The 27,794-nt window shown below is 48.5% G+C and overlaps 1 long non-coding RNA gene across 3 annotated transcripts in view; it reads left to right on the top strand.

Annotated features, from left to right (window-relative positions):
- The window catches only part of LOC129207774 (uncharacterized), a 77,489-nt gene that overhangs the window by 38,601 nt on the left and 11,094 nt on the right, over positions 1-27,794 (top strand). For 2 of the 3 annotated variants that reach the window (XR_008577539.1, XR_008577537.1), the window contains exons 3-4: positions 19,481-19,587; positions 20,762-20,915. This is a non-coding gene — a long non-coding RNA (uncharacterized LOC129207774). Of the gene's footprint in view, positions 1-19,480; positions 19,588-20,555; positions 20,916-27,794 lie in introns of all 3 variants that reach the window. The other variant, XR_008577538.1, reaches the window with a different exon arrangement.

Raw genomic sequence — 27,794 nt, 5'->3', positions numbered from 1 at the left:
GGCCAGGACAGACCCGATTTATCTCTGCCTTTGCCCTGGGTATAATTCCAGGGATGAATTTGGCACTTTTCCTGTATTTTCACCTGGGGGGAAAAAAACCCAAACACTTCTCTGTTCCAGCAACCATTTCTAATTTTAGTTTGCTGGAGGATAAGCATGATAAATAATTCTGTTTTCACACAAGAGTTTTTCTGCATAACTGTTGACATTTTTTTTTTTCCCCCTACGGCAAACACTTTGAGCAGGACATTTTTAAAAATTATTTTTGTTGAAATTCTCCTGAGGAAAATCTAATGATGACTTGTCACAATCTGATCTCTCCAGTCTAACTCTTACAGTCCGCAAACTCTAGAAGAAGCTACGCGCTTCTTGATTTATATTGTCACATTAATCACCATTTAGGTCCAATTTACCAAAGGATTTAATAAAGCAGTTAGAAAGCTTGTGACTGACCCAAAATGTCTTTGTGCTTACCCCTTTGCGCACCCCTAGCCCCCTCCCCATTTACGTACGGCATATAAAGATACGGGAGCGGTGGGTAAGCGCAGCCCAGCCGTCAGAAATGTCTTTCCATCCTCTCTTGGGCGTGGGGGTGTTGAATGCTTCGGGCACTTCCAGTCGCTCCATCGAGGGGGTTTCGTGTGAGGAAGCTTGGGAGCGTGTCACTTCGCTAGGGCGGTACAGAAAGTAAGCGGTAATTTTATCGGTTGAAGGTAAGAGTCGAAGTATCTTCATATCCCTGCGGTAGGAATTTGGATGCGTTATGAAGAAGAAAAATGCTACAAAGGGGGTGAGGTGGGAGGATGACCTCAGCATCTTGGCATTAAATTTTTTCAAACAAAAGTAACGTTTTTATGGTTTGTGTTTTAAACCATTTCTAGGGCACTTCTCAAGCAAAGCCAAACTGAGGAATTTGGCCTCCAGGTGTTGCCCTGTTTAACCCAACGTGGTGGAACATCCCGTTTTCTTAGTAGCCTCAAATGAGAGAAGAATGAAGCTATTGCATCTAGATTTTGGATGCACAAATTTTCACAGAAAAGAACTGTTATATGAAAGATAAAACCAATTTCACCTTATGGCCTCTCCTGATGATTCTTAAACAGCACTTTGGGGTTCTGGACATGCCACTGGAGCAGCAGAGGTCTGCTTTGTGTTCTCCTCGAACCTTACACCTGCTCAAATGCGCATCGTTCCTGTGAATTTTCTCAGAAAATTTAACCCTGGCTCACACGACTCTGAGGACGAGATCAAGAACTGCAGTGCTGCTCTTCATTCTTTTTTTCTTTTTTTTTTTTTTTTAAGATGTAATTAGATAAATTGCATACTTAGAAACTCATTAACCCCCTTATCTTTCACATTGTTGGATTACCGCCTTTCTTGTAGACAAAGCAGAGGCACCAGGGTGCTCCCCTGTGCTGGGTTGTGGTGTGAGCGCTGCTCCGGAAAAGCAAGCAAAGCATGAGGCTCTCCTGGGGCAAACCAGCTAGGTAGAAATTATTTTTTTTTTTTTCCCCCCTTGCTTAGACATAGGCTAATTTTGATAAAAAGGTTGGTGATCACTTCGATCTATCCCAGCAACCTCTAGATCCACTCTCAGCAGGTGCTCAAGCATTGCATGTGCCTGACCAAGAGCTGCAATGAAAAACGTGCGCTTGCTTTTTCCAGTTTTTCTCCCCAATCTCTGGCTGTTGCTTCCCTCCCAGCTGCCCCTCCCGAGCCTGCCCTGCTCAGGCTCATCGCTTTCCCCTTCCCCACCTCTGGGTGCTGCTTTGAACCTTCAGGCAGTTTATTTTAAATAGCGTTGCACAGATTTTTTTTTTTTTTTTTTTTTTCATTTTTTTAATTGTATATGAAGAGTGTCCAGCCTTGCTTTAGAGCTGGGACAAAGCCACTGAAGAGCTGTGAATTCTTCCCAGCGGCTGCAATCTGGGCAGCAGCAGGCAAGCGCAGCGCGGAAGCCCGATTGCCCACGGCAGGTTATGGTTAACCCAAAGTTCACCTTCACTTTTATGCTTGCAAACTTTTCTTGGGAGAAGCAGAGCAAGCCAGGGCTCCACGGTTACAGAGCATTTTCCATCACCAAAAATTAGCCTGTACAGAGTATTCAGCCTCCCTGATGAAGGACGGGGCAGGTCAACGTGCAATCTGCTCGTCAACCACCGCTGCCCGTGGGACGGAGATGCTCAGCGCGTGCCTGGACTGTTTGCTATTGTGTTACGCTCCGTTTGCTGTTTTGTTCCAAATCCCACGGGCGAGCGGTGAACCTGTCGTATCTGCAGGATTTCAAGTTAATTTTGCAGCTCTAATGAGGCTAATATGATGTTCCTATGCTCAACAGAAGACCAGTATCTGGATATTTTTTGTGTCACCTTCTGATGGAAAATTCATTTCAATATTCAGCAGCTGTCAGAGGTCTCACTGTTTCTCCCCAGGATAACGCCTGTATCCTCGCTGGCAGAATAAGCCCCTCTTTGGGTGTATTTAGATAATTTACATAAATATCTTTTCATTTCCCACAATGCTTTCTTCATGCAATCCTTGAATCGAGGAAGAAGTCAAGGTGACTATGCATCGTTTTGAGGTTTCTACTCTCTGGATATCTTTTAAAGACCCGTTTATGTGATAAGTGTTCATGCTTCTCATTTTGTGGCTGGGAAGAAAGGTCAGAGATTTTTCAAAAGTAGCGAAGAATCAGTCTTTTCTGCAGGCAAACACTGGGCCAAACGCGTTTTGAACCTCACCCCCCGAAATGGGGGAAACAGTTTGCCAGATTGTTGAGGTACCTTCATTTAAGCCAAATTAAATTTATTTTAATAAATTCTTAAAATTGGCAAGGCAAGGGGATAGAAAAGATGAAAAGAACCACATCTGTTTTGCTTATTTTTATCAAATTAGGTTCATTAAGTCTGCTTCAGAACACGTATAGCTGTGAGACTCTTTTTAATGTATTTTATGCAGATGTTGTACAGTTATATATTAAAAATGCAGATTTTGTAAGCTTGCTGTGCTTAGAATTTTTTTCCTTATTGTCCATCAGGAACAAGGAAAGACGTTGGGCAACGGGAGGCTGCCGCTGGCATTACGCATCCCTTTTAAAACAACCCTCTGGCAGTGACAATGAAATCTTTCTTGCGAATTGACCGCTTGTTCTCTGGAACATGAAAATTACTGAATTTGGAGTGCTTTTTTTTTTTTTTTAATTAAGCTGTGGTCTTTTCAATATGCTGCGTTTGCTATTGATTTCATTTGCCGCTTTTTGTTGAAGAGTTGCACTTTCAAATTTTAAACCTGTCAAAACAGGAATTCATCACGGAAAAAGCAGTCCGGGAGCATCAGGTGACTAAACCCCACTGGTAACACAAGGGGTGAATAATTGAAAAGATGAAAAAAAATGCCAGGTTGCAGATGACACTCTTACGCTCTTCACTGCAAGGCTGACGGCCTTTTTTAATGAAGCCCGTACATCTGAAATGCTGCTGACGGAAGTATCTTTAGCAGTAACAGAGCCAGGGGGACTTTTTTTAAAGAAAACCTCTCAGGTATCCTCGTGTGGCCTCTCATCCACTGGCCATAATCTTGCTCCTGTGCGTGTCTTTAAAATGCTCGATCGGTCGGTTCAGGAGATGCATCTCGGCCAGGAACGCTTTCCCACAGCCCCGCTGGGGTACGAGGAGCCCCTCGGTTGCCTTTTACAGAAGGAACAGAGGTTGGGCAGTGCTTGGAGACACCCTGACCCATGTGTGGACGTGGCTAAGTCTTAACTTAGATGAGGATGTATCCGAGTCTCAACATGGTCATCTTCAGGCTTTCCCATCAGGGTGCTAGAGCGGCTGTGGAATCCTTGCTGAGCTTCAGTATTTTCTTCACATCATAATTAAGGAAGGAGAAAGTCAGGGGCGGAGAGCTGGACGTGAGAAGTGCGAGGTGGTGACACTCTGCTTCCCAAATCAAGCTGGACCCAGGCAGACTGCATCTGGGACCTGAGCGTTGTGCAATCAGAAGGTGAAGAACTTGGTTTTCCTCCTGCTGACACCTATCCCTGTCATGTCTGGGGGTGGAAACGTGAGTGGGAAGGGAATGCGGGGCAGAGCAGAGGCCGTACTGCGACTGGGTGGAAAACGTTACTGGGTGGAGGAACCTCAAATGAGACTTCACGTGAGAGTGATAAAGGCAATTTAAAGTAATCTGACTACTTAAAAAAAAAAATAATCCTGGGCTTATCAATAATGTTTAGAGTAATTTTCTTGCTGTGTCCAAATTCTGGGCGGCAGCTCAGGAAAGGATTCAAGTCCTGATGGAGCTCGGAAGCCGCAGGTCTCTAGAGGCATTTTTGTCCACAGCCTCAGTGGTCCGGGGAGGTCTGGTGCACAGACTGGGGGGTGGTGGTGTGTCACTCTTTGGTAGCTTGGCTTTTTAAAATAAACATCAGCAACTGCGCGGTATGTCCAAGTGAAGCAAGGATGTTCCACAGTGACAGGGCATCACCAAAGAGTGCCCTGGAAAAAATAATTGCCCTGCAGCAATATCGAAGCCTAATGGATTTTTCTGTGCAACTCCAAGGCAGGCAAGAGAGAAAAATCAGCTCTTTTCACTGGGCACAGAGCCGTGCCGTATTTCTCCCATGAGGATCTGTTGTAGCTACTGCACGGTTATATAAAATGCCTCCATGGTAAAGCAAGTTCTTCATTTCTTTTATGCTAAAATTGGTATATAAAAGACCAGAGAAAAATCTGGGATATGTGAATAGTGTCGGAAATGCCATCGTATCCTACTGTTACATAAATTCAGGTTCTCTCCCTCTCTAAAATCAATTGTCCTGGGAAGCAGCATTACATGCTGACACATGGAAGCACTTTGTCACAAGCAATTATCGCATGCTACAGTAAATTGCCATACCATCTATTACGCTATGGGGCACTCGATCTGGGCAACATTTTTCCTCAAACCGGCCTGCTTAATTACACATTAGCAGAAATGGGATTTGCAAGATTTCCCCAAGACTTTTCCAAAGAAACAGTATTTTAAAAAGGAAATAAACCTCAAGACACTAAATAGGAAATCTTAATCTCTGTTGAAAAGACTGATCTGCCCTGAAATAGAAGAAATGGCTCTTTCAGTAATACCCTCTCGCTGTGGAGCCACCTTCTAACACAAGCCACCGACCCGAATTAATCCGGTACGCCCAGATATCAGACTACATCCCTGCGTGGCTCGTGCAGAATACCGCCCAGCCCTAACACCGACTGGGAGGCAAAGCTGAAATGTTCCCTTACCCAGGACGGGGGAATTAGAAAAAACAGGATTAAAATAAGATGCTTTAAAACGGCATTTTGGTGTTTTGCGGTAGCCGGAGTCCTGCGCGGAGCTGGGCTGTGCCGGTGGCTGCCCTTCATGGCAAGCGTGGCCGAAAGCCCCCTCCTGTCCCCCGGGCCCCCCGTCTCCTGGGCACAGCGCAGGCGGCAGCAGGGACGGGAGGGAGGGGACCGCAGCTCCCCCGGTTTCCCACGGCTAGGGGGCTGCTGGCCTTCCCTGGCAGGGCGGGAGGAGCGTGAACGGAGGCAGGCTCTGTTTAAATCCACACCAGCGATGTAATTTTGCGTCGTTTAGATCGTAATCACTGTCACCCAGATGTGGTTTGAAAATTTCATAAATACCGTTTGTTTTTTAAAGGAGGAGATGTTGCTGACTGCAATTTTGGGCAGAAGAGGATGAAAACCAAAGCTGGGGTTGAGGGGACACACGTAATAGGTTTTGTCTTCTCATAATATGTTTTGGAAAAGGTAGTTGGCAGGGTAAGTACTGCTGGATGGGATGTAGCAGGAGTGCTGACAGGTATTGGGGACGCAGTTACGGGGTGCCGTCGTCTGGGAGCCTGCTCCCACGCAGGGCATCCCTGCGCGCGTCCTCCTGCCCGTGGTGCCCGCTGCTCTGCTCCGTGTCCTGCCCCTCTCCTGGACTCAGCTCTGCTCCTTGACTGCCTGGGCTGCCGTCCACGAATCGAATAATGCCATTAAATTGGTATTACGGCCCTGTGTAATAACATTTAATGATGCTATCCAAAACCAAATAACTCTGCATTAAGGACTTTATTAATAGAGCTACTTGGAAATCCTTGAGCTGAATCCACTGACCTATCTGTGTACATAAACGTGAAGGTTTTGGTGCCTGTTTTGTACTTTGGCTGGCATGCCTCCCACAGATTTTAAGTAGGCTGTAATGACTAGGGAAAGGTTATAGTTTTTAAGCAAGACATTTGTGTTCCTTTTATTACAGCTGGACATTTTCAGTCGCAAAAAGGAAGCTGAGATAACAGTTGCCTTTGCACAACGGAGAGTTTGGCTAGTAGTTCTGCTGCTCTCGGTAGAAAGCATTTTATGGCGCTTTAACCTCTTGATCACATGTGATGTTTACCCCGTTTTTTCCCAACTGTAAGTCTTCTCTGTCTGCCAGCACCTCCACAACCAGTTGCGTTTTGTGCGGTCCCATGGTGGGAGCGTGCGAGCAGCTGCTGGCCAGCAGTGGGTGCGGGAGCGGGGCTGTGCCCACGGCAGCCCCTTGCTGCTGTTCCCAGCTAGCGAGAAGGTTATCCTCTGGCACGTGGGCTGGGAACCCGCTGACCTTCCCAGTAACGCCAGCTCCTTGCTCTGCGTAGCCGGGCATCGTGACAATATCTGTTCTCTGCGCTTGTTTGCAAACTCTTTGGCTGAGAGAAGTGGAGAATGATGGGGGGGTTTCACCATTTTCCCCTCCGCTGTTTAGAGATTACTTTTCCTGCATGAAATGCTTCATCTGTTAAGTGCTGCACTTTTAGCTAGTTTTGTCATCGCTTCTTGTAAGCCGTCCTTTCCCTTTTGCCCTTTGCTTTCTTATTACAATTTTGCATGTCAATAATTTTTTTGGCATAATCCATAAGCTGTGTTCATTATTGCCTGTTCTGACCATCTTGACAAGGACTTTAGAAACCCTCTGGAGAGGCTTGCTCATTTTTGCAGCCTTACTTGGCTTTTTATTTGATTTGGAGGTCTCATTTTAATTCAGTTTCACCTTAGGAACATGCACAATTTTGTAGTGACTTAATTTCTTTGTTCCCTCTGGGAAGCAGAGCAATGCAATTGCACTTAGGTTCCTCCAGCAGCTCCCATCCAGCACTCGGCACAAAAGTGTTTTTTGTGGCTCCTCTCCAGCCTGGGGAGCGCGGGGGGGGAGCAGGGTCCATGTTTAATGAATGGCACATCTTCCCCGTCGGTGCTCTCCCTCCCTCGCAGTCCCTTTGCCGTAAGGACCAGGTAGGGTGTCAGCACACGCTCCCCATAGCTCGGTCACGGTGCTGGGAACCATGGGTCCATCATCCCTGAGCTAAACTTGACAAGCTCCAGCAGAGATGCGGAGGGGTCGTGGGGGTCCCGCTGCCCCTGCGCTGCAGCCAGCCAAAACGCGGGAGCCGTTCCCAGCGCGGCTGCGGGCTGGGCAGGGGATGAGGTGATGGGGTTTGGGTGACGTCTTGGCACCGGGCTCCTCGGTTTTGGCTGTGAATACAGACCGCTCCCAGATGCAAAACAAGGAGGAACCCAGCTTAGACGTTATTTTTGAGCATTCTTACTTTGGGAAATAATAAATTCTGCGCTCTTGTTTCAAACCTGCCACATATGTACTTGGTTTTGAGAAACACGACAGCTTTACCTCGCTCTTCACCGAGAGGTCCCTGAGGCAGTAACCATGTTTAATTTAGCAGTTAAATTAGATTGGTTCCAGCAGCTGCATTTCTGATCTTTGGAAACATGACCTCTGGAGATGATCTCCTCTCCCACGGATCTCATCTGCATCGCCGTGGCTTCTGCAGCAGGAACACAGCTTCTCAAACGCTGCAAGAAGGCACGTCAAAAACTTGCTGACCCTTGTCACCTCCTTGGGCGGGATGTCGGAATAGCATTAACCTGTTATTCCAACCTGTGCTTGCTTGCAGATAACTGATTGCAAAGCCACGCACAGGTACGACTGCAGTCGATGTGGCCGAGGAGTAAAGGGGCTGTGAAAAAACGGCGTGGGAAGCGGACGACGTATGCTGCCATCCAAGCCAGCTCCGCGCTGTACTGAGCTTTGCCGCTCTGCGCAGTGATGTCTGGAGATGGCATCCGAGTTGTAGGATAACATCTCACGGGCATTCACCAAACCCCAAAGAGTATCTTTGCATGCAGCATATAACCGGCGCGATCCTGGACCAGGAACGTGTCTGAGATGCCAGCAGACGGGGTTCCTGGTGCCGAGCTCCCTCTCTCTCTCCCAGGAGAGATACAGTGAGATTTGACACGCAGACTTTCCTGTCTTCTCCCACAGGATGACGTCATCCCTGTTTCCCTTTTTCCCTGATTACAGCATGCACACCACTGAGCGCTTGGCACCTCCCAGGTGTTTTTCCACTGACTCCTTAGGGGCGTTACGTGGGGGATCCTGCCGGAATAGGTTACGGCAGCAGGAACCAGCAGGTAGATACGATCCTTCCCAAAGGTCCTGACCACAGCACTCATGCAAAGAAGTGCTGCCCCCCCCCCTTTTCCTAGGATACAAGAAGCCTGGTAAACCCACTGGCTTGTCACGACTGCTCCAAGCGTACGCAAGCACGTTGCTCCAACAAGAGGGTTACTCGAGCTCTCGCCCGTGCCCGAGGATGGCTGACGGAGCTTCCCCCGGGCGACGTTGCTGCTTGGGTGGGGATGCTGCAGCAGCCGCTGCCTGCTCCCTCTTTCTGGCAGTTCCTTCTGCAGTGTCGTAGCAGGATACTACAGAATCATTAGAAAAATAATATATATGTATATATATGCAAATAGATAGTCTTGACAAAAGGTAAATGTTGCCTGAGCGTTAGTGCTTGTGTAACAGAAATGTGGTACTTTTAAACAGAGGAAAAATGATTTTAAATACAATAATTATGTTAATAGCAGCTGATTGGTTCCTAACTTAATTAGAGAAGGGAGCAGGGGAGCCTGAGTGACATCTGTTACTTCTGCCTTCCGTAATGCTTTATTTTTTCTGTGGACGTCACTCAAGGAGAACCATATTTCTTATGCGTTTGTTGCCAGAGAAATGGTGTTCCAATTGCTTAGTAATTAATAATAGAAATAGCTATTACGTGAAGTGAAGCAAACATTGAAATATTTTATCCTGTACTGGTTTTATGCTCAGTCCACCTACCAAGCAATTTTATTTCCAACTGAGTGTTGCAGTATGTGAAATATAAACCTCTAAGTTTGGTTTAATATTAATAGCTCCGTGCTGATTCTTCTGCACGTGTATAACACTCCTAAACCAGGTCGGCTGGACAACGTACGCTCACATTTCTTCCGGCACGCTTCCCTGTTGTCGGGAGACAACCGCCTAATCCACGGCCGTGACTCCTAGGAACGCCCTGAGATGTGTTTTCCCCTTCTGGGCAAAGACATATTGCATGGCAAGGTGGGTTTAAATCAGAGAGGGAACATGGGCCAGGCCGGGGAGGAGGGAAACGCTCGGCCGCGTCAGCTTTTGCAAGCTGGGGAGATGCTGATCCTCAGGTTAAATTTTATTTTGCCTATGAATGCTGGAAGAGCACAGCTTGAGGAGGAGGCTGGTGCCCCCCAGCCTGGAGGGGCTGCTGGGGGGGGGGCATTTCCTGGGGACCCCCACCGTGCCGGGACAGCTGGTGCAGGAGAAGGCTTGTGGGGAGCCGGGCAGGCATCCCAATATGCCAAAGGGAATGAGAAGGCAAATCTCCAAGTGAGAGCTGTCTGATGGCAGCGGGAAGGTCGAGTTATCTCTGCTTGCTTTCTGGAGCTCTGTGCATCATCAGGCAGCAAATGCTGGCTCCAAACCCGCCCTGCAAAGGAAAACAAAACAAAAACCTGAGAATATTGCTTATACAGAAACATGATAACGCAAAGGAGATGCATATGAGGTCAGTAAATACTGTTCTGCAGCTAAATTAACTGCCTAAAGAATATTCATGCAAAACAAACACTGCGTATGCCTGAAATTACCTTGACACTATCTTTGCACTCCACCTTGTTTCCCACTTTATCCCAGAAACCCTCTTTCTCTCACTCCTTCATCCTGTGTTTTATTTCATTTTTCAATATGAGCTCTCGCAGATGACATTTATTTACCATAAATCAGCCGCAGCCGACAGCCAGCACCCAGGACGTACTCCAGAAACCGGAGCGTCATTGATCCGCGTTATCGCCCGGAGGCACCAAACCTCCGTCTCCTCCTGTCTGGTCGCGGTCTGCAGGCTCAGCGTGCCCACCCTCCGAGCACTTCTGCAGCCTCAGAACATCCCGTTTATTACAGCGGGTCGGAGAGAAAGGCCCTTTGTAACTCCTCAGTACCGCGGCTGGGATACTGCCTGGGACTGGGGTCTCGTAAGGATCAGGGCAAGGATTTTTCTGCTGTTTCGCCCTCCCTGCTTCTGGTTCCCTGTGACGGGGAGCCCCCGGCCCGGCAAATCTCTGCATCCCGTGCTTGGAGTCGGCTCGTGCTGCCCCGGCTTGCCTTTCTCTGTGTAATCACAGCGCAGCTTTTGTAGCCGGCAGAGGAAACCTGAAAGTGGTCCTTGGAGGTGGAAGATGCTTTTAATTTCGTTGCACGGTTTTGAATGGACGGGCAGCTGAGGGGCAGCGGTTATCTCAGTGCGGCCAGGTCGATACGGCCGCGGCGACAGGCAGGGCTCAGCGGCGAGGGGGGCTGGGGTCGGCAGCGGTGTGCCAGGAATCCAGCGCTGACCCTAATTCACCCGTGAAGAAGGGGCACGAGCAAGAGGGAGGGGTATCCTGGCAGGAGACACCTGTGGCGGCAGCCCCTTGGTCATCTTGTCCCTGCTAACTCTGAGTAGCACCCAGAAAATGCATCTGGAAGCCCACATCTGCCTAAAACCAAGCTTACCCTTAGGCTAGGCTCAGCAGGCGCGCCACGCGGTGCCGCAGTGGAGGGCGGGCTGGCAGCGGGGTCTTCCCCTGCCGCCACGATGCCTTTGGGGTTCGCCTACCCCTAGGGACCGGGTTTTTAACAAGCTGGGTGGTACCCCAACATCTCAGCGTTGTTTTTCTGAAACACTGGTAAGTTAGGATCTCGCCTCCAAACGTGTAAATCAGATTTAACTGCAGAGCCCAGATGCGCAGCACACATTAAACGTGAATATGCTGTGGAAAGGACGAAAAAGCATTAACGGCTGTAATATATAGCAAGTTGCCATTCCCGGTGAGAGATATTTAGATTTCTGCCTTTAAACATACAGGGGGAATATAAAACAATAAAACATCACAGGAAAGCTGTGACATTTCAGATCAAAGCATAAATATTTAAACTCGAGGTGGCTTGAGTTTCATTGCTCACTGTCAAAAAAAAAAAAAAAAAGGTTGAGGGCACGCAGCTGGGTTGGCAGAGGCTCTCCCCGGTGTAGCCGTGCTGGCTTTCAGACATAAACGCGTCCTCCCGGCGCAGCAGGAGTGTGGCAAAATGGGCTCTGGGCTCGGTTTAGCAGCACCAACCTTCCCCCTGCCGCGACCCGTCCCGACTTCCAGCCGGCGGGATCCGTTTCTGGGCTGCTCTCTACCGAAAGGTGACGATACGCCGCTGAGGTCTCGTTGGAAAGCTAAATTTTGGCGTCTGTAAGATTAGTCCTGTTTGCAAGCTACTTCTAGTGAAATGATTCATGTGGGATTAGCACGGAAGTGAATACTGCTAAGTTGTTATTCTGTAAAAGCCAGACCAATGTGCTCGCTCAGCCGTGCCGGCGGTTCGGTTTGCCCCAGGAGCCAGCACCCAGCTTCCCGTGCGCCGCTTCGTTTGACAATACACCAAAGTTTTAGCAATCGAGTCGAATGTTAAACTCCTCGTTTATGTTGAATACAATTTTGCTGTACAATTAGTTTGAGTTATCTTCTTGAGCTTCTGAGAACAAAAATATTGTACTGTCTGTAAACATCGAAAAATGAGCACCACTTCAGTCTTTAACCCGCTTTCTGCTGGAATTCATTAGTTCTCTAGAGAGCGGGGCACGTGCGTGACGGAGCTTAGGACCTCAGAGATAAGTAATAAATATCCGTATTGAGGGGACGCGTGTGTTTGGGAGTGATGAAATCCCTGGGCTCCCCAGCGGGGCTGGCGTTCGTTAAAACTGCGTTTGAGAAGAGAGCAGCTGGCATCAGTTAGAGGTAAATGGGTTGAAACAGTGTTTTTCCATTTCTCACTTTGCACTGTTTGTTTTGATCATGATATAAAGAGATAGCTTAATAAAGCGCTGAAGTAGAGCTTCTCAAATTAATGCCCAGCTGGCAAAATATGTGATCTGAAGCAAAATCTGTCACATTTTGAATGCATATATTAAACTCAAGGCTTGCTGGTATGTTTGCATGATGATTAATATTTACAGTGCTGTGTTTACACCTCATTGAAAAATGAATATGCATTTACTGTTTTAACATACTTAATTTTACGAAATACTTCTAGCTTACAAAATGGACTTTATAGCAGTGTGTAACTTCTGTACGGCTGGAACTCTTCTGCGTACCCACAAATTCGGACAGCGTTTCCCCAAATCCCGGTTTCCTTCTAGCATCTTTCAGCAAAGCCCGGCCTCCACCGTACGCGTTGGAGAGACGTAATTGTGTTTTAGTAAACCGTCGCTCGGGGACGTGGTTTACTTTAATAAACCCATCATTTAAAATGAAGCCATCTGCCAGGCAGGGGCCAGTGCCAGCCTCAGGCTCCTCTCCTCCCGGCGCGCGGGGGACCGGCCCTGCAGATGCTGACCACCCCCACGGCGGGGAGCTTCTTCGGGCTTTGTTTTGATGGTGAGAGGAGCTCCACGGGTAAAGTCAACCTCCACCTCGTCAGTCGGATGGCTGAAAAACGCGTGTTTTGGGTAAAAGCTAGTTTTACTGAGGGTTTTGAGATCCCATGGACTTTTCCTCCCCTTTACGGCACTGGAGGTTGCCTGGTGTTTTGGGAGCACAACGCCAGCGCTAGCAGGACGGTGGTGACTGCGGTTGTCCTGCCTGCACCAAAAGACAGGGGTTTTTTTAACAATTTGTGTCAAAAGGAGCAAGTTGCAGCAAAGCGTCGTTTGAAACATAATTTTTGTTGTAGTGGGCAAGTTCAAGACAGGTAATTCACGCGATCTTAGCTCACCGTGGCACGAAAGAGAAGGGCTGGGGTTTGAACATGGGGATGAACTGCTCCCAAATGGCTGCTCCAGTCCTCTCATCAACACCCGCTCTTCTTCCGCCACTGTCGCTTTGTATTTCTGGGTTTTGCAGTAAAATTACTAGAAAAGCGGAGCTTGGTCTGAGCCCAGACTTCCATTAGGTGAAAGCCCCGGGGAGCCGGGGGCAGAGCGGCTCTCGCCAACACCCAGCGCAGGATAACATCTTCTGAGGAGGGTAAATGCCAGCTTTTAATGGATCCGCAGCACTCGCCGGAGCTGGACTCTTAAGTGCCTCTGAGGAGCTGAGCCAAGAGGCTGAGGGACGTGCAGCCTTTGCAGAAGTCAGCCCAGGCCAACCGTGCTTGCGCTCGGACCTGGGCTAGCGACGCTGTGCACAGGCTGGTTTGCTCAGCATCATGGAGAAACACCCTTTAAAACCTGCCGCTCGAGGTGCAGCAGGACCGTTCTCAGGTACCCAAGCGCCTTCCTACAGAAAGAGTCATGCTGGAAGGTAACAGGGCCGCTTCTGGAAACACCTCCCGATTTGTCTGATTCCTGGTGCTCCACCTCTGCTGGGTAGGTGGCTCAAAGTGACCCCCCCGCCAAGGGGGGACATTAGGTCCTTAGCACCCACTGCTTCACCTTGGAGAGTGGCAGCCGCCGGCACCGGGCGGTACGCGCCATGGGTTGGCTGGGGCAGCTCCCCCAGCGTTAACCCCGCCTGGGGGGAAGGAAGGATTCACCTGAATTTCATCCTGAAACTTGCAGTTATTTGTAGCTAAGGATATATTCTGGCTGGCCGGCCGCTGGAATCTTTGTTACAGGGAAGCGTGAGTAGGGATGTTAAGGATGCAGGAGCCGCTGCGGTGTTTTCCCGCAGAGAAGCATTTGCTGGGCAGCCCCAGGCTGCCATGGAGCTGTGCTGCCTGCAGCTCTGCAGCCCTTGTAAGTAAGCAGGAGTTTATTTCTTAATTGGTTTATGAATCGAAAGAGAAACTTTGCTCATGAGCCCTATCTGTGACGGGGAGTTGCTCTAAAGCTCGTCCAAAGTTTTCAAACGAGGAGCGACTAAGGGCAGCAGGCAGGTCGGTGACTGGTAATATCCGAAGCGGTTAGAGCCGTGAACAGCATGGGTTCAGCAAGAACCTAATGTCCCCACACACCAAAATGACGGCCAATTGGAAAAAAAACCTTATTTTTTTAGGGTTTTTTTTAAGAAATTCAGTACAACAGAACTTTCAAAAAGTGAAGCTCTATAATACCAGGAATCAACTCCAAAATGCTTCCTAGAGAAACTAATAAATTTAAACTATCCTGACAACCATGGCGATCTTTTCATACTTTAATAAGATGAAAGTCAGTCTTCTCCATTCATTGTGAAGATTAAACAAAACCTGCTTTTTTTTTTTATACTTAGTGTAACTAAGCATTTCCTTTCTTTTGTCTGCTGGTTCACTTTCTTGTCCAGCTCACGCTAAGTTTATTTTTCACGAGGAAATTTTTTTTCTGAAAAATCTCACTGCTATTTCAAAGCGCCAGCCGCAGGGTGGGAGGGCGCTGGTCACCTCGCCCCCAGAGGCAGGAAAACCAGCTCCGCGCGGTGACAACGGGCAGAGCCCTGCATCGCCCGCGCAGCCCGGGCAGCCGTTTGCTGCACAGGGCAGGATGGTTTCTGCGGTTCGCTCATTCTCTAAGAGAGAATTTAGCACGCTCTCACAGGGCAACATCGATACGTCCCCCTCTCTCACAGGTTTTTGTGCTTTTTTGTCAACATGCAAATCTCCCATCCTTGCTCTTTTTGCTCATGCTGACTTGGGGGGACTGTAAGAGGGTGAAAACGTTTTGTGCATTTAACCTGGGGCGCAGCATTAGGCACCCAGCCCCCCAGCTCTGCAGGGTGCCCCGGCTTGGTGGGAAACTGCCCCAGCGAGCTCTCAGTTCCCAGACCTGGAGGCACTGGGGCGTTACAGCGAACATTGCACCTGGGGAAGGAACCGGAGCCATGGCTGCCCGCCTCCCCTCTGCCAGAAGGGCTTCTGCGGGGGAGCCGCAAGGTGAAGTCAGAGATGCCGGCTGGAGGTCCCTGGGTTATGGCTGACCACGCACGATGGTGGTTTTCTTCTTCCCGCCGTTCCTGGGCAGGGCTGAGCCGCTCAGTGCTGCCTTCACCGCTGCCGGAGCGTCACCGCTTACCGTGAGCAGACGAGCGAGCGGCGGCGCAAGGAGAAGAGCATCTTCTCGAAGGACACGTAAGCTCCCCCGTGAGCTGGGTGGTGCCTGGATCTGCAGGAGCTTGTGCCTGGGGGGGTCCAGCCTCGGCAGGGCCGGGGAGCTGCACGCTCAGCCTCTCCTCTGGCAGGGGGTGGCACTTTGGAGTCCCCCCGGCCGGGGAACCGGCCGACCCTGTCCCGCAGCATCGCAGCCGTGCCACCCTGCCCCGTGGCCCTCGCCGTAAGCCGACGCTGAGCAAACAGAGAAATTCTGGGAAGCGAACGCAGGCTATGCTGTATTGTACTGCTGAGCCTTGACGCCAGCATAATTTCTCTTGAAACACTTGCTCGTAATTACGTGTTGAAGTACCTCGATTCTGAGAAGCTAATTAATGCAGAGCAGTGTCATACCGTTTCAGAAAAGTACAAAAAGCAGCATCTTGCTTGGCCCCAGGGGACTTTTCCATCACAGCAGTGGTGACCTCGCTTAGGCAGAGCCAGCTCGTGGTTGGCAGGACCGGCCGACTCTGGGCAAGGGTGCTGCTGGTGCCCCCTGCGCCCCACGATGTCTGAAAAAAGCAGCCTGCTTTACCGAATCCGGGAATTCTCTTGTGTGCGGTGACCAACCTGTTTCACCTATAGAGACAGCATGGAAATCATATCTGACCCAAACTTCTCTATATTAATGCTTTCTTGCGTAAAACGTCAAAATGAAACACGCAGTAATTCATATTTATGGGGAACATAAAATGCATTTTATTTAATCTTATGACATTGAGAAAGAAAATTAAATTAATTCCTGAATTCCATAGATTAAAAAGTTTTGCTTTATTTATAGTAACTTGCCACCTATTACTGTAGAAGATTTCTTAAATTTCATCTCCACTTTATAGAAGGTTCAGCAAAATTTTCAATAGAGCCAAGGAACTCGATATCTTATGACCAGACCATTTATTCCTCCAAGCAGGTAACATGGGACTCCAGCTCCAACACAAACGCTGGAAGAATCGCGCTTTGAAACTCAGGCTAAACAAGCTCCTGCTTCTCACCGCAGGCGTCATTAGATAAAAGTCAGGAAATATAGGCAGCTTTGAAATTATAGACTAAGGGGCTGTGGCATCTACCCCGTCCCTCTCGTTTATAATGAATTTCAGGCTTTTTGCATGCGTATGGCAATGCCCCAGCCAGGAGTGAACCACCTCACGGGCACGACCTGGGCGCGAAGTTGTTTTCTCTATATATTGAAAAGCCAAGCAGGGACTTCTGCTGCACTTTGGTTTGCACGTATTTCTGCCAGGAGATTTAAATTTCCTGTTTGCACTAAGTAGCGTCCCTTCTCTGAAAGGGAGGCTGCTGGACGATAAATACTCTGAATATGGATATTCTTCCTTAAGAGCTAGGGTTTCCATACACGTTAAAATACAAAAGGAAAAAAAGGTAAATGCTAAAGCCTGTGGAAATGCCAGTTGCTGCGGACTGCGATTCCCTGAGCTGCTGCTGGGGAGGAAGGAGGGATGTGCCCCAGCAAGACGTTAATCCAGAGCAAATGGCAGTCCCTGCCGTGCGTGCCGGTACTGGTGCCGGTACTGGTGCCGGTACTGGTGCCGGTGGGGCAGTGGGCTGGGGCTCGGCGGGGCGGCACAGCTGACGCTCACCTTTCCCAGACACCCACCCGGGTGCCCAGGGGCTGATGGTGGGCGGCTGGAGTGATGCTCTGAGCCTCATCCCTGCATCCCTGCTTCCCTGCATCCCTGCATCCCTGCGTCCCTGCGTCCCTGCATCCCTGTATCCCTGCATCTCTGCATCCCTGCATCCCTGCATCCCTGTGTCCCTGCATCCCTGTATCGCTGCATCCCTGCATCCCTGCATCCCTGTGTCCCTGCATCCCTGTATCCCTGCATCTCTGCATCCCTGTATCCCTGTATCCCTGTATTCCTGCATCCCTGTATCGCTGCATCCCTGCATCCCTGCATCCCTGTATCCCTACATCCCTGCATCCCTGCATCCCTGTATCCCTGCATCCCTGTATCGCTGCATCCCTGCATCCCTGCATCCCTGTATCCCTGCATCCCTGCATCCCTGTATCCCTGCATCTCTGCATCCCTGCATCCCTGCATCCCTGCATCCCTGTATCCCTGCATCCCTGCATCCCTGTATCCCTGCATCTCTGCATCCCTGTATCCCTGTATCCCTGTATTCCTGCATCCCTGTATCGCTGCATCCCTGCATCCCTGCATCCCTACATCCCTGCATCCCTGCATCCCTGTATCCCTACATCCCTGCATCCCTGCATCCCTGCATCCCTGTATCCCTGTATCTCTGCATCCCTGCATCCCTGTATCTCTGTATCCCTGTATCCCTGCATCCCTGTATCGCTGCATCCCTGCATCCCTGCATCCCTGTATCCCTACATCCCTGCATCCCTGCATCCCTGTATCACTGCATCCCTGCATCCCTGCATCCCTGTATCCCTGCATCCCTGCATCCCTGTATCCCTGCATCTCTGCATCCCTGCATCCCTGCATCCCTGCATCCCTGTATCCCTGCATCCCTGCCACAGGATGCTCAAGGGAAAACTGGAAAGTCGATGCTGGAGGCTGCTCTCCCACTGGCAGGACAGAGACCTCCTTCATCCTCTCGGGAGTTTCGGTGCTAAAGCAGCGTGACGGCAGAAAGCTGGGGGGGGCTGTGTGCAGGCCCGCAGGCTCCCCTTGTTCGTGCCCAGTGGTAGAGGTAACAGGACCGAACAATCCCGGGGTGGGGTGCAGGAGGTGAAACGACACCCTTTGAAGTATGGCATGTGCCAGCTTCAGGAAAACGGTACAGATTTGGGTCAGGAAGATTTCCTCTCCCATGGCAGTCTTCAGGTCGCAGTGTGGCACTGCAGCTCGTCGTAGGTGAGGGCTGCAGCAGTAACAGAACCGTGGTATCGACGGTGGCACCAGCTCGGTGCCCTGGACCGTCCCCACTGCTCCCCACACGAGGTGACTACCCAGGAGAGGGGCTGTGCCTTGCTCCCGGTCCTCCCTGGCTCCTTGTTGCTGTTGGATATTAACGTCTCTCCATTTTCTAGCCATGCTGTTAGCATAGCTCCTCTGTTTAACCTGATACTTATTTCATCTGAAGAGAATATGCAAACTGTTTCAAAGCTTGGGGTTTCGTTTATGAACTAGGTAGGCCACCTCTTGCTCCCCCTGAGGATACTGCTTAATCTAAATTTAAAAAAAACCCCAAAAACAAAAACCATTTTGGATATGTAACAAACAAATAAGAATTAATCTTTTTTACATTAGAGTATTATCAAGGTGCTGCCTTTATTTCGGAGAGCCTCAGAGATGCTCAGGGAACACCAGTAAATGCCGGCAGTGGTCTAGTTCTATCCATGCAAACTCGGTGACAATAACGTCACTTCTTTTTGGTTTCCTGGACTAATGTTGAAGAAGGCTCCTCGTGCATGGCATCGCAAGCGTACCGACCCCACGGACATGCAGCCTGGCTCAGCATCTCCGGGCTCTCCCTCAGCTTCCCGTGTCTGAAACGAATGCAAATCACAGCAAAATTGAACAAGTGACTTAAAAATCCTAGCTTATCTGGTTGTCTTCACATAGAACTTTTAGACAAAATTATGCTAACTCTCTTCTGTACAATAGAGAGCATCCCAAGAGACTGGCCGATCCTGGGCACTAGAGCGCTGCTTGCCTCCTCCTCAGCGTCTGCCCTGCTGACAGCGGTGCCCGGTGCACCGCAGACGGGGGTGTAAACTGTGCCGTGACAAGCGAGCAAGATGCGAGATCTTTACCTGCCCTTCAGCTCTCAGCTTCTCCCCTTCAGGCAAGGCCTTTAATGGCCGACAGCTGCCTGGACCAGGATGCTCGCGGCGAGCGGTCCGCGGATGCTCTCGGCAGCTCCCTCGCGCACGGCTGCTTACTGGGTTCATTTTGTTTTCATGTTAATTTGCAAATTACAAATGACTCTTCCTGCTGTGCATGCCTTTCAGAATTTATATTAATCAATTCAAGGCACAAACAAAACAATTAAAAATCAATAGCTATGCGGCTATTAGAGAATGAAATTTCATTAAGGTTAATAATTGCAGGAATTGGGGAACTAATCAGCCACAGTGATCTCCAGGAGAAGCCACCCTGGGCTCTGCGCCTCATCCAGCCTGCCCGCAGACTGCAGTGACTGTGCCAAACACTTAGAGTAAGTTCCTTGATATTATTTTGTAACTAATGGTCATGCTAAGGATTGAAAATCAGATTCGTAGCTAATAGCTCACTTGTGGACTTGGCAATAATCTTCCTGTAGGATAAATACGAGCAGCGTGTGGTATAGGGTTGTGCTGAAAAGGCAGAGCCACTTGTCCTCCATCTGCTTCTCTGTGCCTAAAGCGATACTTTTTTCCATAAAACCAGCTTTCAGGCACTTACATCTTTGTAAATTCATTTTAGGAGCTTTTGTCTTTGCATTGGAAACCAGGAGCCGAGTGCCCTAAGGCACCACTTCAGGGCACCCGCAAGCCGGGCGCTGCCACCCTCCCACGCCCCCAGCCTATTCTGGCGTTTCAGCCATCTCCTTCTCCCTGCAGGTCAGATAGCACCTTGGACGCTGCTAAAAGTCTTAGCAAAGCATCCCAATCACCAGCAATTAAGAGGAGTCTTCTGGGTGTGCTGCCACTAATCAGTCTGTTTGCTGCAGGCATGAATTATTTTATTCCTTAATTCAATCCGGCAGCCGTAAACGCGATTTCTGCCCTATTCCGTGCTGCCATTGCGCCTTTCATGGTGTAACCGGGATGCGAGCCTGGAGCGGCGCCGCGTGATGCGCTCCTTGCTGCGCTGAGCTCCTCGATCGACGCCCAGCAGCTCACTTCTCGGGGGCCAAAGCAGCAGGCAATGCTGGGGTGCCACGGGGGACGGGGGCAGCACCGCCAGGCCAGGAGCTGTCGGCGGGAGCCACGGGCTCATAAACCCCCAAAAATGCAAGTAATGAGATCGAGTGAGGAAAAGGAAATAAAGGTCTGGATAGGACGGACAGATTTTTGGTCAAAACCCCGCTGTCAGACTGATGAGAAGGCCAATGGGATGACGTAACTGTATAAAGTCTGTTATGGCTCTGTGTTAATTTATATACAAATATGCTTTTTATTTCTTTTTATGGATCCTGACAAGCTTTCAGGGAGCCCCTGGGATTCAGGCATGCTCCCCGGTGGTGCAATAAATTCCAAGGAGTGTGCTGGGGTGCTGCTGCCGGCAGAGAAAACCCATTTATCTACGACATCCGATATAACTGATTCAAACAGAAATATTGATGAAACCTGCAGATCAAAGAAAAAAAAAAGGAAAAATAACATGTTAATATAGACTACCTCCTACAGTACTCGGTGAACCCGGCTACTGCCACCCTCTCTGCCCCTGATGGGGATCATTGGGTCACTGCATAAGTGGACTGAGCGCCAGACGTGGCAAAAGCATCCGATCCCTCGGAAACCTTTGCAGTCGGGATGTGGTGGGAGCAAGCGGCGACGGCAGGTACGTCTCCTCCCGCACGGGCTGCCGGACAGCTCTTGGGGTACGGGGAGCAGCCCCAGTTCCCCGCATGGGCTGGGGAACTGCGTATGGGTTAATCCTGCGTCAGTCATCCTCAGAGCACGCAGTGAGAGGTTATTAATTATATCCAATGACATAGTCGTCAATCAAATCTAGACTGTGGCGGGGTTTTTCTGTTAATTAAAGTTAGCTGGAGACCTCATTTTAAATCATCATGTGGGATGGCTGAAATTTAATACACCCTTCAGAAACGTAGCAATAATAATAACAATAATAGACTTTGTTTTCACTTTTAAACTGATGGAGGCTCGGAGCAAACCAAACCTCATCCATCTTCCCTATATTAGCAGAACCACGCAAACATTTTGCACGTCGATGAGCTCACGCTGCTGGCCCTGAGCTCCCTCCTCCCCGGGCTGAGGAATCGAAGCAAGGGCTCTCTGCTGGCAGCGGCGTTTGAGGGGCTCTCCCTTCCGTACGGTCAAACGTGGGACAAGCCAGGTTTGACACGGCTGAATGGGACCTATTCTACCCCAAAAGGAGGGGACACCAGGGCCCTTATGCACAGTGTTACATCCACGCTGCCTCCGCCATCATGAAGCCTTCCCTCTCCTTTGATGTAAGAATAAAATGTGAGGTGGTTCTTTAGCGTTATGAATTAATCTTTATACATCATCTATTTTTCCCCATTGATTCATAACAAAGGAATGTAAAAGCAATTCACAAGAGTAATCATTTCCAAGTAGGTGGTGTTCTTTAAAAGACAAAACAGGGCTCATACAACTTATTTGTAAGAAATAATTATCTCTAATAACCCCAGTCGAGTGTTTGTACGTGCCAATGCACATTTGTGCTCGGGCAATGATCTGCTCTGGATCTGCCCCCTCCAGGAATACGGAATCCCCGGGCACTGGGGCCAGAACAGGTTTCCGTTGCCTTCAGACAAAATGATCAATCTGTTCTTCTTTGGCATGAGTAACTCTGCTTGTGAGCAACTCAAGCAATACATTAGAGCCTGTGACACCAGGCTGTGATTTTAGTACTGAAAACAGAAATGCAACCAAACCACCCCCCCTCCCCTTGCAGCAACAGCCAAGCAAAATGGTTCATGTGTCCCAGACGAGCGTTGGATGTTCTTTCTCTGGAAACGTTCATCTAATTCGGTGGCCAGCACTGGGGGAAGTTCAACTTTCAAACAGAAACTTCATTAGTTTCTCCCAGCTTGGGTCTATGCAATTCTTCCCAGTTCTGCCCTTGACTCTTTTGGCTTTCCGTCTTCCGAATCAATGAAAGCTTGAGAATACGTGCAGAGCTGTAAGCAAGGGAACAATCCATCAGGGCCATCGGGTTGGTGAAATGCTCACAGATATGCACATGCTTGTATCGTTTCTCTGGATATGGCCCTGTGGTTTCAAATTAATAAGATGGTCTGATTTCAGTTGAACTAATCCTTATAGATCAGTTGATAGGCTTAAACATTTGCTTATATTAGGCAGACGGAAGGAAATGAAAGTCTTTTGCATAGTTACAATTGCCAAGGAAACCACTCCGCTGGTATCCACGGTTGGCATTTCATTTTTTCCTTTGTGTGGCTGTTGGAGAACTGTCTGATTATACACCCGAAATGCTTCCAATGTCTTCATAATTTTCTATCAGTTGATCCAAGAGCTTCTGCCATCCTTCTGAAGTTCGTTGGAGTCGCTGGTTTTCATTTCTAAAAACACATGCAGCTAAATTTAAAAATGTGACACTTGATGGAAAACCATGAATTAAGGAATTGTCTGTATTCAGAATGTTTTCCAGTCATCTCAGATCTTTTCTAAAATAACCTTTTAACTAAATGATTTATTTTAATCTTAATTTCGAAGTAGGTCACTCTGAAGAATTTCTAGTGCTTGAAACATTTTACCAAATCAAACATATTCTCGCAAACACTAATTAGAGTCTATTGAAAAATAAGCGTTATTTCTGGAAAAGCAGTTTTCTGAAACCGAGCAGCATGTTTAAATGAGTTGTGGTACAAAGCTACGCACAAAGGCTTTCCAATTGTCCAGGTAAACTTCAGGTTGCTTGGCTGTTTTATTGGATATCTGTTATTTCTATCCATCCTTAACTTTCCAAAATATATTTTTTTGTTAAATTTTCCAGACCTAAAGTCTTAGGAAAACCAATGGAATAATAATGCAACCACTCTTTAAAGCAAAGAAACTGGGACCAAGAGTTTGGCTGATGGTCTTTACCACCAAAGTGAGTTTTCTGGCCACGATGGGCACCCTTTTGGGTGAAGAAAAGCTCGAATGTGACCGTTCTGATCATTTCAAAGCGTTTCACACAGGCGCTTTAGCAGCAGGTAGCGCAGCAGTAGGCTGTTGACCCGGGAGAGCAACCTGCTGCTAGAAATATCTGGCCTATGGTTTTTCTCTTTCCATGTGAGCACGGCCTTTCTCATCTATACTTACAAGTCTGGGTATAAAAACTTCCCAGATTGCCATATGTCCATGCTTTTAATTAGCTAGCTTTCTGCTAGTGTGTGGAGAAGTCCTCCCTAGGCTCTAGGACTTCTGTGGAGTTACTCTTTTCTCCTCTGCCAGACGAGGAGGAGGACCCAGGCTTCAGTCCAGAGCTAACCAAAGCCTCAGGGTGCATTGTGGCTGGTCCCAGCAGCCTTTGGGCTGTGTCCCTGATTTGGCAAACCTTTGGGCGTGCATGAGGAGGTCCTTGTCCTTGAGACTGCGACTGGGAGATGATGATGGGCGACTCCAAAGGATCGGATCAGGAAAAGGCTCTTGCTCCTCTGTCATGCCATGTCTGCTGCAATGCCGGAAAGAGAAAAGAAGCTAGAAAAGAGGAGTAAAGGAATACAATATCTGATATACTGTTCATTGCAGCATCTTTTCCAAAGTTGCTTGTGCTGCACCTTCCCTTGCTCAGACGTCTCCTTCATCCTCCTCGGTTGAGCCTCCTGCTCAACCGTCCCCGTCTTGCCGAGGATGAGCAGAGCCACAGCTCAAGTCAGGGCCTGAAATCTCTCCTTTGGAGGGGAGAGAATGCTACATGCGATGGGTTTTGCTTTTGTGCTAGGAGGAAATCCTGGTCTCGTCCAGCATGAGAGAGTTTTTAAGAATAAATCTAAATTAGGGTCCATCATTTCTTTGGTGATTTGCAGGATGCTTGTGACATTTTATGTGAAGACTGAATTGGTGTCCAGCATTTCCAAAAGAGACCTTGGAGACAGCGATGCGGCTGGGAGGGAGGAGGAGGAGGAGAGAGGAGGAGGAGGAGAAGGAGGAGAAGGAGGAGGAAGAGGAGGAGCAAGGCATGGCTGCCACTGCACCATCCCACAGCCTGGGGAGGTGAACCACAGCTGGGTCCAGGGCTTCAGGAGAAATGAGAACATCACCTTTTGTGGGAAATGATAACTGGTGAGCAGATACGGAGAAGACTGGGTGACCTAAAGTTAAACTAAAGCTAATTTGAGCTTAAAGTTAACCCTAGGTGCAGACAATCTCTCTCTGCCCTGAATAACCAGGTTTGGGTTTTCTAACTCAGAAGTCTCTTGGGGATTTCAGGTGCGTTTCACTTAAGAGACCACAAAATTCAGCCCTAATCCAAGAGGCAGCTTCATGCCCCGTGCTCACGTGGGGACCAGCCAGTCCCTTCTGCGATGAAGCTGAGCCTGAGCTCAGGGAGCGTGCTGGCAGATACAACTTTGATTTCAGCGCTTTTCAAAAATAACTCCTTTTTCATCCCTGTGTCTGTACATGTGCTAATGAGTTGTGGTTTGAATCAGCTTCTGATTTGTGATTTTTAATTCAGCTTATAATAGGCTATCTGTGGGGCTTTGTATTTGAGAATATAATTCAGTATAATTATTACAGGGAAATTTTCAGAAAGCTGTGCGAGCAGCCAAGATAGCATCTCCATTCTTCTTTCACTGCTAATGAGTTTATATAAGCCTTTCTTATGCATGGCTTTCTGACCATACTAAATTTTTCTGAAACAAACACTTCATCCACAGTTATCAGACAGCAACATGCCGGAGAAATTACATTATATTCAGCAAAAAGCCTCAGACAGCACAGATTGGCCACCTCTCTCCCTCAGAGAGCCGGACAATAGCTGATTTTTGTTATTGTTCATTTTTCTTCTGTCATAAGATCGTCCATCTTTTATTCTTCTCTTCTACATCCTGGACATTTTTTAATCCTTTTCTGAAGACCATACAATAGCAGGTTATTTTTCAGTTTAAAATGAGATATGACTAAAGCCTCCAGTCTGCCCCAAACCTCCTTGTTTTCCTTTATTTTCTATTGTAACTCGATTCACATAGTAGCCACAGAAATCTAATTTGCATGATCAGAAACTGAAGAAAAATACCTGGCAGGTGCTTGCCTGGCACTGGCTCAAATCAGCATTCCGGCTCCATTTCCCAAGAACGGCACCTCTCTTATTCCAAAACTAAAACTAAAACTAAAACAAGATAAGATAAGATAAAATAAAATAAAATAAAGCAAACATGAAAATTATTTAAAAAGAGATGGAAAGAAACCCCCCTGCCAAGGAGGAGTGCACTTTTCCCTGGTGTCAGGATAAAGTGTGTGGATGACAGCAAGAGCAAAATATATTCCCAGCGACCACCCTTGGCACTGGACGGAGAGGTATGGTTCCTGAGCTGTATTTGTCATTACCCCAGCTCTTACAGATTACACATCTAGAGAAGTTATTTCCAAAATGGAAATACTGGCATTTGTGCTCAGTCGTGGCAGGAAGCTCACTGAAATAGCAGAATAGTTTCTGACGCGTTATTATTGCTGCCCTGCACCAAGCTTTGAAAGCAGCACACCTTCGCTGTCCCGTGAGGAACCAGCGGTGGGACCCACAGACGACGATATCACCTTATAAAGATGTGGTGATGCGAACGTTTGGTGTCATGGATGCAATGTGCTCGCTGCTAGACCTTGACTTTCTCAGCGCTTAAAAATCAACACGACGCAACGTGCTTGGACAAACAGTTCAGCTCTTAACTTTTGCTGTGGATGTGGTCCATAGCGATTCCAGCTTCTCAAGCATGAAGGGGCAGAAACCCAACAGCAACAGCCCTGAAGGAGCCACGTCCCTTCGGTAAGACCAGGACCCTCCTATTGACACAACTGTAGGAAACTGGGCGACCCTTCGCAGCTGAAGGAGAAGGTCATGTCGTTGCCAAAAACCAGCCAATTTATTTGCTCCTGCCAAAACTGCTAGAGACCAACTAGATAATGATATATCATGGAAGGGGACGGAATATATCTTCTTGCTCTCTACGGTTCGCTCATAGCAGTAGCAGCTGCATCAGTAACTGCCACGTTCATGAAGAATGAAAGCATTGCCTGAAACGGGACGACGGTAGTTTCAAAAGCACCACGGAGGTTAATGATGAATTTCCGTAGCACGCTGGCAGCTACGCGCCGTAAGCTCCTTCTCTAGCGTTTGCCCAAATGCAAACGATCTTCAAATACATGCAGCAGAGTCTGAGGCAGGAAGGAGCTGAAAACTCTATACTACTGAGATGCAATGTATCCTTTACAGACCAAACTAAAGATCTCTGTCTCACAAACCAACCGTTTCCATCTGTTCCCTCGGATTAATGATTTCTAATTAGGCAAAATACATTTTTTCCCTTTCATGCAAATTCAGCATTGATTTTAAAAATGCAGAAAGAACTCGAGGAAGCTATATTTTCATGAGCCTTATGGAAATCTCAGGCGGAGGTGCCTCCCTGTTGCCAAACAGCCGGGGTACAATACACTAGAGATGCAACGAAGGGGCCAGTGAGCTTGCTCATTTTGTGATAGACCTCCGAGTTGCCTTACCTGTGCTGAACGAGATCGTGAGTCGAGGAATGAAGTGCATCATGAAGGATAAAACACGGGAGTAATTTAAGAAAGGAAATTATATTGATGGTCAATTGACTCCTGATGTTCTCAATCTAGTAGTTCTGTGAGCAGAAGGAATCAAGGAGTGAATGGAGAAGAATGACCACCGAGAAGGCATCTGCTTCCACACTGCTGTAGCTTTGAAGTTACACCGCCTGGCCCAGCCCGGGGGGCTTCATGGCCGCAGGAAGCTGCTGCAGCTACATTCGTCTGTTCTGCTGAAAAATGCTGGTTTCGTATTATTTAGCCCGTTTAAAACAACTGAGAAAAGTGCGCAGGGATAATGCCTTGTGCAACTTGCCTCCAGCAGAAAGCCTCCGAGTCCATTTGCTATTATTAACAGTAATCATCACAATTTACATATGCGTTTGACAGACCTGGCAGGGCTCCTATAAACATCCCCCTTCTATAAATACGGGAGTTTCCAACCAGCCGCAGCTTCTTGGTCTTGCTTCACCAGGACCTCTCGGTTGCAGATGCAGATCTTCGGGGGCCGCTGCGGAGCGGCGCCGGTGGCTCGGGGTAGGGCCAGGTGCTGGGGATGGCGGGGGGCACGCGGGGGGCAAAAGCAACGTTAGTTATTGCCTGGGCGTCGGGAAGGGATGTGAGACTGCTTCCCGCGAGCTAACTGACCCCGGGGAGGGGACGGGGCGGTGTATGGACGGTGACCGGTGCTTTATGCTTTCTTCTTCTCTTTCTAGCTTTTCCTTTCCTTCCCTTCCCTTCCCTTCCCTTCCCTTCCCTTCCCTTCCCTTCCCTTCCCTTCCCTTCCCTTCCCTTCCCTTTTTTTAAATTCACCCTGCTATCCTATCTGACATAAAATATAAAAGATGTTGAAAAGTGATGCATCCAACTGCACTTTTTTTTTTTTAATTAGCTACCAGTGGTTAGGAGATATTTTCTGCTTCCATTTTCTATTTTTTAAGCAACTGAAGGTGTACAGTCC

Source organism: Grus americana, chromosome 6 (assembly GCF_028858705.1).
Source record: "Grus americana isolate bGruAme1 chromosome 6, bGruAme1.mat, whole genome shotgun sequence".
NCBI classification, from domain to species: Eukaryota; Metazoa; Chordata; class Aves; order Gruiformes; family Gruidae; genus Grus; species Grus americana.
This window is presented reverse-complemented; position numbering and strand designations above follow the sequence as displayed.